The 11,897-nt window shown below is 40.0% G+C and overlaps 3 non-coding genes across 3 annotated transcripts; 1 reads left to right on the top strand and 2 right to left on the bottom strand.

Annotated features, from left to right (window-relative positions):
* The first annotated feature begins 770 nt into the window (after positions 1-770).
* Positions 771-852, top strand: trnas-aga (transfer RNA serine (anticodon AGA)). Its single transcript has one exon. It is a non-coding gene; the product is annotated as a tRNA-Ser (tRNA).
* A 339-nt stretch (positions 853-1,191) lies between these two features.
* trnas-aga (transfer RNA serine (anticodon AGA)) lies at positions 1,192-1,262 on the bottom strand. The gene has a single exon. It is a non-coding gene; the product is annotated as a tRNA-Ser (tRNA).
* A 462-nt stretch (positions 1,263-1,724) lies between these two features.
* On the bottom strand, positions 1,725-1,806 carry trnas-aga (transfer RNA serine (anticodon AGA)). The gene has a single exon. It is a non-coding gene; the product is annotated as a tRNA-Ser (tRNA).
* Between the last annotated feature and the right edge of the window lie 10,091 nt (positions 1,807-11,897).

Genomic DNA, 11,897 nt, shown 5'->3' with positions numbered 1-11,897 from the left:
CAACATTTATTAGACTTTTTAAAAAATATATCTTAGACAAAATCACATCGTATAATTCAACCGCTGATGGAAAGCTCGTTTTTTGGTTCAAGAATAAATGAGACAACAGCTCCACCTTGTGAAGATTTATAATAAAGCATTTATAGTAATAGACAAAGCATGATTCATTCATCACTATACATATCCATCTAGAACTTTTTAGTTCCCAGAACAAAGCTTGAAAGTATGTCTTTGGTGTTAAATTTGTTATTTATGTAAATAAAGGTCACATTATCAGTTCATCCGTGTATTTCTCAGATGCTACAGCTCAGCAGTGTGTGCAGTAGGGGCAGTAGTGTGTAGTAGGGGCCGTAGGGGCAGTAGTGTGCAGTAGGGGCAGTAGTGTGCAGTAGTGTGCAGTAGGGGCAGTAGTGTGCAGTAGGGGCAGTAGTGTGCAGTAGTGTGCAGTAGTGTGCAGTAGGGGCAGTAGTATGTAGTAGGGGCCGTAGGGGCAGTAGTGTGCAGTAGGGGCAGTAGTGTGCAGCAGTGTGCAGTAGGGGCAGTAGTATGTAGTAGGGGCAGTAGTGTGCAGTAGGGGCAGTAGTATGTAGTAGGGGCCGTAGGGGCAGTAGTGTGCAGTAGGGGCAGTAGTGTGCAGCAGTGTGCAGTAGGGGCAGTAGTGTGCAGTAGGGGCAGTAGTGTGCAGTAGGGGCCGTAGGGGCAGTAGTGTGCAGTAGGGGCAGTAGTGTGCAGCAGTGTGCAGTAGTGTGCGGTAGGGGCAGCAGTGCGCAGTAGTCGTGGCCGAGTGGTTAAGGCGATGGACTAGAAATCCATTGGGGTCTCCCCGCGCAGGTTCGAATCCTGCCGACTACGACTCACTTTCTGTTTGTTCTCTCAACATGTCCAGATTAAGGGACTCACAGGGCCCTGGGGCTATGGTAATACTAAGGATCCCCCCCCCCAAATCAATCATGGGACCCTATGTAATTCAAAACACTAATTTCAAGCATTCACAAATGCAAATTACTTCTGGCAGTGTCTTGTCTTTTCATCTGAGGTTTTTGTTTTATTTATTGATTTTTTTTTTTTTTATATAATACATATGCTGGGCACTAGGGTACCAAGACTAGGGGGTCCTTGGTGTTAACATAGCCCCCAGGGCCCTGTGAGGTCTTAATCTGGCCATGCTGAGAGGACAAGCAGAAAGGGAGTCGTAGTCGGCAGGACCCGAACCTGCGCAATGGATTTCTAGTCCATCGCCTTAACCACTTGGCCACGACTACAACATACAAGAGCACAAGAAGCAGCAAACAGCAATGAAATAAATAAAACCAGTTAATAAATAAAACAATAACAATACGAAACCACAGATGAAAAGACAGGACAAAACGAAAGGCAAGATACTGCCAGAAGTAATTTGCAGTCTACCCTTTGGCTGTAATTGCATTTTGGTTAAATGTTTTACTATAACCTAGTATTTTATTGTATTTATACCACTTATATACAATACAGTTGAAGGTGTATAGGCTAGGACTATTAGAAAGTCTGGATTATACTGTAAAATACCTCACAGCATAAAGAGCACTGAGAAGCAGGGGCTAGGTACCTATAGTTTTTTTTATAATATACCCACTCGTACCTGAAATTTAGTGTTTTATTGATTCAGGGGGTCCTTGGTGTTAAAGTCCCAGGGCCCTGTGAGTCCCTTAATCTGGACATGTTGAGAGAACAAACAGAAAGTGAGTCGTAGTCGGCAGGATTCGAACCTGCGCGGGGAGACCCCAATGGATTTCTAGTCCATCGCCTTAACCACTCGGCCACGACTACCACACAAGACAGCCAAGTGCCAGGATCTGAAAATACACATGAACTGATCAAAGTAACTTTACTTACATATAAAACGAATTTAACGCCACGTGCCTGCCAAAGTGCTTTCCAATAAAATCAAAAGCAGCAACAGCAATGAAATAAAATCAATTAATAAACTAAACAATAAAACGACAAAACCACAGATGAAAGACAAGCTACTGCCAGAAGTAATTTGCAGTCTATCATTCAATGTCAGTCTGCTATTGTTGGAAAAGCATTTCACTGTGCACCCATTTTAACAGGAATCTGCCCAATTCACTACAAAGTGCACACAAAATGCTCTCAAAATCAAAAAATTACAAATTACAAATATATTACATACATACACATACACACTAAATAGTCCTATATTAGCGTAATTGATGATTGATAAACATGCCATCATAAGTTATGCTCTCTGTTCCATTCCAAGTAATACCTATCCCACTAACTAACATGAAGTTGTAGATTTGCCTGATATTTACTCTGATATTTGCCGACATGACTAAGACTGGAAAACCCAGCGCTTACTGGTCAGATCTCCTGCACAACTATGCCCAGGGGAAGTACCGGTTTACTACAGGCAAGAAGCCAGGCCTCAAGAAGTGGAAGGATGTGTTACAATGTATTGGTAACTGTCCATTACACAACCATTCGACATCTTCGGGAGTAGAATCCCTTGCAAATGTGGTTATCATAAGGTATGTAATGACTTACTTATATCACACTGGACCTGCCCTGGTGAATGTTGCTATAATTCATTTTGCTACAGTTGTCAATATTTTAAATCTCATAACAGGAAAATGCTCATCATTTGTGCTTGAATTGTGTCACTTTAAAATGTATGTATGAATGAATAATGTGGTTGACACTTAACTGGCAGTGTTTTTAAGATCTCAAGAAAACTCTTAACACTTATTTTCCAGACAGCTCAGCAGACAGGGTTAAGTTCAGGGAGTCAGCCTAAGAACCACAGAGTGAAAAGGAACAAATCCCACAGGCCAGTACAGGGAAGCACCCAGTCCCACAGGCCAGTACAGGAGGCAGCATAAAACCCCACCCCTGCTGACCAGTAGAGCGATTGTGCCTAGTGAGTCTGGTACATTAGAGTGCTCTCTATGTGGTAAAGAAGTTAATGCAGAGTGTTTCACTGAACAACTGTCAGACTATCTGTCTGGGGTGCAGTTTGTACGCTTCAACACATTGAGACTGACCATCTTTTGACTAGTCTCACAGACCCACACAGAAAAACTGTGGATCCACCTACAGATCCTCCCACAATGTCACTTGTGAATCATCCTGCAGGTGGCACACAAAATCCCAGTTACACACAAGAGTGGAAAGAAGGGCCACAAAATGCACCACACATCCACATACACACACACACACACACCACACATTAATATGAGGTCACCAGAAGTAAACTGGCTGAGTTTTCTTAAGCAGTTCTGTAGAGTTATTAAACTAGCAGACTGGAAGGGGATTGCACAGTGTCTTTAGGACAGGAAGGGACAGCTGAAGCAACAATTCTCACAGAACTGGTTTCATCCACCAAGGCCTTGCAAAGCCACATCATCTCCTCCTGATCCACACATTTACTTAAGACAGCTCATGTTTCTGTGGGCACCAATGCCAATATGGGGCATTCCTTTGAAATGCACACAGTGTGAAGATACACCACTCAGGAATCTACACAAAAGTGAGGGAAGTCACCAATATCGACTCAAGATATTACCTAGTTGGAGGGGTCTATCCCTGTTGCAGTAAGTGTATGATTTCCATCTGCCCTTGGAGTGTTGAGATTCTCAATCAACTCAATCCTTCCCATAGAAACAAATTCCCAGCTGTTCTCACCACTCAGCTTGCTCTAGACAGAAAAACATATGACTTTATTGAAACCAAGAACTATAGGGAACAGCTCAAGTTACTTGCAGCAAGCAATGAAGAAATTCATACTGAGGCATGGGCAAGACAGACCACAGACAACCTGTTGGATTGTGAGCTTATACTTTTTTAATTTTTGAAATCTTTCATATGTGGCCACCACCCTTTTCGCCCCCTCCCCGGCTGCTTGACCAACAAAAGAGAACTCCAGGACTCCTTGTGGCAAGGAGTGCAGCTTCCCCAGCAGGTCCATTTAGCAAAAGATTCCCTGCCAATTGCTAGGTGCAATCACCTGTTGAGCAGGTCATGGACATGCAGTCATGGAGTTCCAGGAGCATGAAAACCATGAGGGTGAGGCAATGATTTGCCAAGATCACTGTGGCAGAACTGGGAATGCAGTGTCTTCCACCATGCATACAGACACTGGGGTAGGAACAGCAAATGATGCTGGCTCCAGTCATGCAGTGTATGGGCATCTTTAATGGCCTGGGGCACAGGACTCTCCTATCTGTAGTCTGCATATACAGTATATAAAAGACTAAATCACATCCTGTAATTCAATAGCAAAGGAAAGCTGGTTTGTTGGGGTGAGAATAAATAAGGCAACACCGCCACCTTGTGGATATTTATGATAAAGCATTTATAGTAATAGACAAAGTACAAAGTTTCAAACTTTGTCATTATGCATATTATAGTTATATGATAAAATTTTCAGGCTCTCTCAGGTACAGATAAACATTTAACATACGCAGGTTTACAACTAGAGCAAAAAAAAAAAAAACAAAAAAAAAAAACAGATTAAGTATACTCTAGTAGATAAGTGGTATAAAGAAAAAGAAAAAAAAACCCAGTATGGCAGTGTATTAGAGTTACATTATACACAGAAAGCAACACCTTTTCAAAAAGTAAACACTAATGTTCAATTTTAAACTTTCAGGCCTTTATTCAAATAGGTTAACACTTGTTGACATTGTATTATATATAATCAGTTTATCAAAAACTGATAGCTGGTTTTTATAGTTTAGCCTGGTGAGCTTGAGCTCACAACATAACAGGCACTGAGAGGACAGACAGAAAATCTCTCAGTCAGCAGGACTCAAACCTGCATGAGGAAACCCCAAAGGATTGCTAGCCCCTCACCTTAATCACTTTGTCTTAGGTCCTCTCTCTTGTCCCTCCACTTTCTTTCTGCTTTTCTTTTCAGTTTCTTTTCTAATTTTTATTATTTTTTTAAAATCTTCCTTCATCTTTTTAATCCCCTTTTCCTCTTACTCTTACTCTTACTCTTACTCTTACTCTTACCTTGGGCAAGCCCGGACATACCATACCAGTCACCCCTCTACAAAGGCGCAACAAATAGCTGTGTCAAACGCTGGCCTTAAGTATGCTCCCTGGCAGGTGCAGGCAATCCAGGATGATCAGCCTGGAGAATTCTGGGCAGCTGAGTTCTCACGGATGACTCTCACTGTGCCCCACTGTCGCCCTCTGCTGGCTGCTGGCAGTGTAGCATGGCCTCTTACATTTGCAGATTGCAGCATGACAAGCTGCAATTTTTCTTTGAGACAGAAAAACAGAGGCTGGTGAGGAAACCAATGTTTATAGCTATTGTAACGTAAGTGATAACAGGAACTCACTTGTTTTGTTGACATTCCACAGCATAAAATGTAACTATAAGTGGATAAAAACTGACATGTCTTTTATTAATAAATAAAAAATTGTAATCATTGAAAAATTGCTGTGATATAAATTCCCAATTGCCGTGATATAATGTGATTTATAGAATAAAACACTTCAGAGTGATAAGAGTAACTGCTTTGTGCTGGGTCTCATCACACCACACTGTTGTGGATTATTTTCCTATAACACCACACATCACTGAGTGTTTTATTATTAGAGTTTTTAGTAGTGTTTTATTCCTTATCTAATGTAATACACAAAATTAGCCAGTCAAGTGAGAGTAGAGGAGACAGCATGAGATAGCAAGTGAAGACATGCAGCTTTTAGAGGTTTATGTGATAATAAAGAGATATTTGAAGAGGCCTAGTGACCCTGACCCACTGGCTCGTCCCCTCTCGCCAATCAAACAGAGATGGTTGTCTCTTATACTTCCAAGGTGCACTCAAGCACACATTAACCTGGCCGGACACACACACACAAACACACACCCTATAAGGTTTGTTGACATCCTCACTCTCTAGAAGCAGCGAAAGCCTAATTGCCCCTGGACTCTAGCACTTAGGTTTTGAAACCTTTCGAGTGCGACCCGGGGCACCATGAGGGCATCACTGATTATGACAGCGCTGCTATGCTAAATGCTTTGACCCACCACAGAGGTCAGCTGGCTATCACATGCTTATCACCCACTTTGCACCTGACTGGACAAGGAAGCCAGGCGGAGTGTGTATATTTCTAAAATCAATTTCAAACCTAAACACTTAAAATGAAAGGATTTGATTGAGGTTTTAACTTTGGACCTTTGGTCAGAGAATTTCCATTGTGTGTTTAAGGTGGTTTATTTGCATGTGCATTTGCTGAACGTATGTATGAACCTGAGCATGTGTGTGTGTGTGTATGTGTGTGTGAACATGTCACTGACTATTGCTCCACACCTCATTTAAAGAGAGAGAAAGGAGTGTAATACCTGTGAGAGTAATGACTCAGATAAGGCCTAACAACTAAAAGACTAATTTAGCAAATTTAATTAGACAGGGTCATATATGACTCTCGCACATCTTGCCCCACTTGTCAGTTTCTATAGTGACTCTGCCAGACATGATCCTTGATGTGTGTAGTTACAGGTTAACACGGAAGTACATATAGTCTTCTGTTACTGATTGTTTTATATACACCTTGAAATCCCTAGTTTTCAATGTGGGATCAATGGTTTTCCCATGAGTCTGTCACTAGGCATGTGGTCTGCAATTATTATTATTACTATTATTATTATTACTACTACTACATAATATCAAAGATGTTTTAGTTGTTACAGTTATTATTTTGTTATTATAGCTACAAGCCAAACCAACTGTTCCCTAAATTTTACTGGGTTAAGCCATTTTTTAAAATAGGAATTTCAACTTTTTTTATTTTTATTTTTTATTTAAGGTTACTTTGTGTTACATATTTTGTAATGCAACTTTGGGTGTTGGAAAGGCGCTACATGGTCTCTTAGGTCCCCCAAGGTTAGAAATGACTACTAATTAATTGGATTGGTTAATTTTCCTAACCCTAGAGTAATAAATGTTCACCTAACACATTTTAAGTGTTAAGCTAGCAAGTTAAGCTATGACAACAGTAGTCTGTTGACTTTATTTTATTTATTAATATAATTTACATGTTTAGAGATTTAATTCCTTTATTAAACTCAAGATAATGAAGTATTCATTCTGTTCATTCTTGCATGTAAAATAATGATTGGTGAGGGTGGGGAAAGTTGTCGCTTAGGTCTAAGAATGGTCAGAAACAGCCTTAAAAACATTACAGTGCTGAAAAGTCAACGCTTTGCATCGTATGAACAGCATGTTTCCTAGTTTTAGTAAAATTACAGATTCATTTTGTAATCTAAAGCTAATATACTGAAAGACACATATGAATGATGTCAAATTTGAAGTCATCATTTTAATAAAACTAGCAAAAGTGCAGTTCAGATGATACTTATTTAACACTGCCATTTTTGAGTTTTGGGTTTGCATGGAGTTTGCCTGTGTGTGGAGTATGCATGTTCTGCCCATGCTTCAGGGGTTTCCTCTGGGTACTCCAGTTTCCTCCCCCAGTCCAAAGACATACATTGTAGGCTGACTGGCATTTCCAAATTGTCTGTAGTGTGTGTGTGTGTGTGCAATTAAGCCCCTGTCCAGGGGTGTCCCCCACCTTGTGCTCCGAGTTCCCTGGGATAAGCTCCAGGCTTCCCCGCAACCCTCTGTATGATTAGCGGTACGGAAAATAGATGAAAGGGTAAATACACATTTGCCTAATGTGTATACTATTTTAATACTTCGATTATGTTTAAACAGTAAACCTCTGCTGCAGTCATAAGTGAAAAGGGTCATGTGTTTGCAAAAAATCTGTGGATACAAAAGAGTGGAAAAATATACAAGACAAAAGAGGCTAAAAACAAAACAGCCTATCCTGTTTTTGCTTCACCTTTTACGAGAAAGTGAATAATACTGGTTACTTTGTACAATACCATGCCAACACTAATAATAGAATATTTGTGCAATGACATGTCAACGCTGATAGGCAAGACCATGAAAAATTGCTTTTCAATGTTGCGAAGGTGTAACTGCTGCGTTTGCAGTGTGGGTGGGGGGTTATTCAGGACCGCGTTTCAGAACTACTGCTTTCAAGCTCGACTGATAACATGAGTCAGGGTGTTTTTCGATTTCTTTCTAATACAACATTTTTGTTCATATGTGGACAGTCTCAAGTAATCCCAACAATGATGCCATCTTTCAATGGGCTAAAAACAGCTGCATATAGGCTTTTAAAGTGGTATTTCATGTTGGTACATTTACATACAACAGATTTATTTGATATATGAGAATATTTGATGTTACCCATAAAAGCTTTCACTAGTTAACACTTCATTACCAGTTATTAGGAGGCCAAGCACTGAAGATGTGTAGTCACCCTATTGTAATTGTAGTTTTTTTTTTCATATTATTTATTATTATTATTATTATTATTATTATTATTATTATTATTATTATTACACTTTGATCAACCTGAATAAAACATACTTCTCATTTTTTGATATCCAGAACGGTTTGTCCTTAACACGCAATTTAACAGCAAAGTCGCCAAATAGGAAGTGAGGACATATCTTGGTAACAGCGTGACATACTATTCTTTATGATGATTCACTGGTAGGTGTTCTTGATGTAAAAACAGGAAGTCCACCATTTTAACAACACCTGCTTTCTTCCTCCTAAACCATAATATAATCTTTGGGAAATTTGAAACATTGCATTGTCTGACCATGCTGAAAAAAAAAAGTATTTCTTGGATTTTTGATATTCAACACTGTTCGTACATAATGCGCAAACAAATTTGATTGCAAATTCAACAAACAGGAAGTGAGGCCATATCTCAGCACTGAGCGTCCTAATGTCTTCTGGACTTTTACCATCACTAAGGGGTGGGGCTAGAAAGTGCTTGGTCCCTTACTCGCTGCATGCAGCTATATTTATTATTAACATTATTACTGAACTTGTTATTGGCTTAATATGAGTGCATGACTTTAAAGAATGCCTTGGAAATCCATATACACTTTAACACCCTCATTTCTGATATAATAATATTGGTTTAGACAGCCTTTATGCTGCAGCACTGTTGAATTCTCAAGATCAACTGATTAGAAGGTGCTGATTAATTTTCTATAAGAGCAGCTCTGACAGTAGTTGATTAGCAAAATGGTGTTGCTGAGCTAGAACGACAAGGCTAATATAGCTAACAAGTAAATGTTTGGCTAGTAGTTTAGCATTGTGCAAAATGCTAGACATGCATGCCAAACCATCACACTTGGCTGAAACATCTTTGTTAGTATTTCAGACCTGTTTATGTGACACTGTATAAGATGCTATTATCTACAGTATAAAAATGGATGTATAGCAATGCAGAGCAAAAAAACAGACATAGCTGCCATCTTGAATTCAAATCACTTTCTGCATCAGTTCATATCGTGGCATCAGACTCTGATAGGAGGTGCGGCCTAAAGTTCGAAAACAGAATTGTATGTTAGAAGTGATTTGGATGATAATTACTGGATATTCTGTTTTTTTTTTTTTAACAAAATAAATGGCTGTGCAGCATGTTTGTTTAGCATATCAAGTCTCATTGTTGCAGTCTCATTGTCCCTGTCTCTGTCTGATCTCTGATCTCTGTTTGACCTCCAGGTGGAAGGTCACAGGGCATGTCCACATCGTCTCTTCATTTTCATCCTTCATAGCTGATGAATTTTTCTCCCAGTCTTCCACTCTCTCCCTCTCTCTCTGTCCCTCAGCCTGCCGTACTGCGTCCTTCATCGCGTCTCTTTCTCTTTCACCCCCCTTTCCTCTGTCATCACTAAGACCTCAGTGTCTCCCTGTGACACCCCCACCCCAGTTCCCATCCTGTCTTAGGGGCTATCAGAGTCATCAGGAACTCCATCAGCAGCCGTATACATCACACAGCAGCTCTGCACCAATCACAGCCCTCCTCACAAACGCACGGCCCATCAACCCATCCGAGCACAGAGGCTCCTTCTGTGGTGACTAATCCGTTAAGACTGCTGTACATTTCTCTATATACACACAAACTTGATGCAATCATGATCTCTTGAAGATTAGCTGCAGAACCTGAAGTGTTCTTGGATAACTCATGTTCTAGGACAGGACAGGACATACGCCGTTACTGGAAAGTACATTTAGAAAAGAAATAAATCACAGCAGTAATGCGTCATCAAAGTGCCTCTTCTAGGCAATGACAAAGAACAAGAACCCGTTTAAGGAGGGTAAGAAGAGCAAATAAAGATTGCAGGAGCCAGAGTGTTTTCTCTGGTTGCACAACATGCACTAAATCAGTCAGAGATTTTCAAAATGGTGCCGTATTCCCTGAGCTCTAAACATCAACTGCACAAGAACTCTCATCATTTTTATTCCTTCTACAAAATGCATAGCATTCTGTCTTGTAGAGAAAATCAAGGATTTTTCATTGGGTTCTGGTGGGTGCAATACTATTGATCATGTAAAGAGTCTGTATGGTTTAACTGGGGACTCATTTTAATTCAATAGGATTAAAAGATGTCCTACAGGCATCTGGACTCAAATGTTGACATTTTTGACCCTGGAAACAATACAGTGCTGACATTTGGCATTCATATTTAACTGCCAAATATTCCATCAAGGTATGACAATTCAGTAAATTTCACACTGACTACTGTATATGCTGGACAATGAGTGGACTCTTAGATGAAGCTCATACTCTCGTGGAGTGTTTGGACTTTGACGTGTGTCCAACCCAGTGTCCTCTCTGACACAAGACTCACCTTCCTGCTGTGGTATCACCTTTCAGAGGGTCGCAAGGTCAAAGTTCAGCTATTACTGCTCCCCACTCAGCTCCTGACAGGGCTGCTAGGGGTCAGGCCGAGCTGGACGATAACACGGGCGACGGCGGGGCAGGAACCGTCATCACTTTTCTGCCGAGCATCAGTGGCCTCGGGGAGTTTGGATGCCCCTTTGCCCATACCAATCCTCTCCCTGTCACACATGACCCTATGAACTGAGAGCTTATAAATGCTTGGTAGACATTCTGCAGATTTTCTCTAATTTAATCTCAACCTTGATGAGAGAAAGTTTCAGACATGGCAGACTTGAAGACAATTGTTTTTACAATTGTAGATAAATTGTAGTAGTGAAATAGGACACGTGTAAAGCTGCTGGTGTAAATAGGTCAGTTTGGCCTATGAAAACATTTACACACTATTAAAATCTTGATAAGTGTGTCTCATTGTACATATCCAACCATGAAACCTATAGACAGGCAACCATACGAGTGATACATTTATTGCGTATTCTCTCCGTCATTACACTGTTATACTCCAGTGAACTACTGTGATTCTAGACACTCATTTCCCCACCGTATTAGTTCCTGATGGTTTTGTAATGATTGTTGATGGTATTTTGTGAGTTGCTATCACAATGTAAAGGGTCTTAATAGTAATCCATTGACTGATTTTAGACATGTCCAGTGGTTTTCTGGTGGGATTTGATAGTCCCACATGAGTCTGCTGGTTACTGTTTGAGACTCTGGTAATAGACTGTGGTTTAGTGGTGATATAATGGACTTAAATGACGTCTGAGATATTCACTTCGGTAATGAACCTGTACATAAAAGTGTTTTCTAGATAGATATTTATAGAATATTTTTAATATGTCGAATTCTCTATTCTGATTGGTCAGAAGGTGTTGATTAATTTTCTATAATAGCAGCACGGACAATAGTGAGTAAGCTTTATATCAATGCACTCATTCAAATATGTTATTATTCCTATAGGAACAGCTTATTCAGGGAATTATGGCAGTTTTACAACACAGAAAAGACTTCAAGAGCGAGAAGGAATGCCTGTTTATACCTGTTATAATATTCCACAACATTAAACGTAACTATAAATGAATAAAAAGTATGACATATTGTAATTTAATTAATAA

The sequence above is a fragment of the Pangasianodon hypophthalmus genome, chromosome 21, assembly GCF_027358585.1.
Source record: "Pangasianodon hypophthalmus isolate fPanHyp1 chromosome 21, fPanHyp1.pri, whole genome shotgun sequence".
Taxonomy (NCBI): domain Eukaryota; kingdom Metazoa; phylum Chordata; class Actinopteri; order Siluriformes; family Pangasiidae; genus Pangasianodon; species Pangasianodon hypophthalmus.
This window is presented reverse-complemented; position numbering and strand designations above follow the sequence as displayed.